Source organism: Octopus bimaculoides, chromosome 6, assembly GCF_001194135.2.
Source record: "Octopus bimaculoides isolate UCB-OBI-ISO-001 chromosome 6, ASM119413v2, whole genome shotgun sequence".
Taxonomy (NCBI): Eukaryota; Metazoa; Mollusca; class Cephalopoda; order Octopoda; family Octopodidae; genus Octopus; species Octopus bimaculoides.
In genome coordinates this window covers 47,901,683-47,904,274 of record NC_068986.1, presented here as the reverse complement: position 1 = coordinate 47,904,274, position 2,592 = coordinate 47,901,683, and the positions used below count along the sequence as shown (strand labels likewise).

Below are 2,592 nucleotides of genomic sequence, written 5' to 3'. Positions count from 1 at the left end.
ACACATGAATGTATCTTGTATATATGTTTGTGTTTATGACCTCCGTCTCCATCGCTTGACGGGGAAAAAAAATAATAAAACAGGTGCTGGGGTTGATTTCTTCAGCTAAACCTTTCAAGGTGACTCCCCTGAAAGCTGTAAGCGATAAAAAGATATCCAGTAATCGATTCAATAAGTTTTTAGACCGACCAGAGCTGACGTCGTGTTAAACAACAACAATAACAACAATAAAAAAAACAACAGCAGTAACAACAATAACAATAACAGTAACAGTGCCAAAAGCACCTTACGTCAGTAACTTACAGAATCCCAAGACAACAACACGACGATGTGTTTTGCTTCATAAACATTATGTTCTTGACGACACAGTTCAGTAGAATGTTCGAAAAACGAGAAAGTAGGAGAATATAAACAACACACGTATTTCGAGTAGATTTTTCAGTTGTTTTGAAGCAATTAGCCTACTTAATTTTAGCATGTTTTGCCAGAGGATTCTACAGTACACACATTCTAGCTTGTATCTAGTTTTTAACTTCTCGCTAGTTCTTAAAAGTATACCCGACCTTGATAAAAGAAAAGAAAAGAAAAAACAAAACAAAACAGCGTACAGAGACACTTTCCCTCACATGTACGAGTAACGTGTTTTCTTTTTTTTCTCTTGGGTGGAAGCTATTTTGGGCTTTCCTTAAAATATATATTGCATCATTCGGTGCTAGTTTTCAAGATATTTGCATAAGCTTTTACATGTAAACCGTAGTGATATACAGAAAATTAATATTTACATAAACTGATGTAAACTGCCCCACCCCCAACACCTCAACTTTATCTATTTATGTATATTTTTTTTACCAATTTTAACTAAGTAGTTATACAAGAATGTAATAATAATAATAATAATAATAATAATCATTATCATTTCAAAAACTTACGAAAGTGACTCAAGGCCGAGAGTTTCGTGCATGCCACTTGTCAAACTTCCTCTCTGTCTGTCTGTCTCTCACTGTGGCTTAGTGGTTAGGGGCATTCGGTTCACGATGGTAAGGTCGTGAGTTTAATTCCTGGCAACGCGTTGTGTCCTTGAGCAAGACACTTGATTTCACGCTGCTCCAGTCCACTCAACTGTCAACAATGAGTAGTACCTGTATTTCAAAGGGTCAGCTTTGTCACATTCTGCGTTACGCTGAATCTCCCCGAGAACTATGTTAAGGGTACACGTGTCTGTGGAATACTCAGCCACTTGCACGTTTATTTCACAAGCAAGCTGTTCCGTTGATCGTATCAGCTGGGACCCTCGTCGTCGTAACCGACGGAGTGCTCCTATATATATATATATATACATACACGTATCTGTGTACATACACATATGTGTAAATGTATGTGTGTATATATATACGCGTTGAATATTTTTAAATTTTGATAATAAAGTACAGAAACTTTGGTCGCTGTACTTTTTTTCAACATCAAAACTTCATATCGGAAAATCCGTTTTACGTATAAAAAAAAAAAAGAAAAAAGAAACTGAACTTAAAATACCACATCATTATTTAAACAAAGAATGCTCTGCAAGTATAAAGTTAGCTAACTACAAGAATATTTCAAGCCAAACGTTGAAAAGAAAGTAAACTCAGTTGTTTTTATCGCTTTCCTTTTTATTTTGTTTTATTTTCTCTTTTTCTACGAAAGCTAATGAGACGTGTCGGCTAAAATCTATTTGCTTATGAACCTTTCATAATGTGGTTCTTGGTATTGCTAGGATGCCATGGGGTTAGACAATAACGAAAATATAACAATCGTTAGCATGCTATCGTTTTAGTCAACTACGTTGCCTGATGTGTCCGTTTCCTATTTAAGGTGGTAGGGTGGATTTTAAAGGATGTTTTGGCTGCTATTTCTAGCAGTTTGAGCGACCACGGAGAAACTCCGTTGTTTACACATCAAACGCACATGTTTATGCTATTATTTGTCACGTTGACACAAATATTTATTCGCCTACTGCCTTCTTACTATCATTGTTTTTAGAGACATCCGCGTCATCAGTCAAGTGTTGTGGAAGAGAGAGCAACGAATTCTGCTAATGGTGGTGGTGGGGGTTAGTCTTTTTAAAGTTTTTTTTACATAAGACATATTTTCTTTCTAGACAACAAGTCTGCGATAAATATGCTATTTTACGTGACCATTTTCAAACTGGAACTCGAGGTGCTCAAGTTGTATTTGCTCATTGTTATTGACTGACTGGCTGACTTCGTCTGATAGTGAGGTCGCAGTTACTGTGCCATCCAGGTCTTCGACCTAACTACTAGAATGCTGTGGCTTGCGGTCAATAAATAACGACAGTATGGCGGTTCAGTGCATTGATTTACCTGTCAATTACGCCACTAAGAACGGTCCTGCATCTGCGTTTCTTTTTTTCTCTTTTCTCTCCTTCCGTCATATTTATACAAAACACACCACATCCTACAGTGATGAATTGTACGCATTGCAGCGTGTGTACTAAGTCAAGATGCCGGCTACACTCTCTCATACTGTCCAGTAAGAAGTTTGTGACAAGCGAAGCTATGGTTTGAAGCAGAAGAAAAAAAAAAAAAAAAAAAA

The 2,592-nt window shown here is 36.8% G+C and overlaps 1 protein-coding gene across 1 annotated transcript in view; it reads right to left on the bottom strand.

Moving 5' to 3' along the window:
• LOC106875716 (putative glutathione-specific gamma-glutamylcyclotransferase 2) overlaps window positions 1–2,592 on the bottom strand; it is an 8,262-nt gene that overhangs the window by 3,368 nt on the left and 2,302 nt on the right. The gene's annotated exons all lie outside the window — the stretch shown is intronic.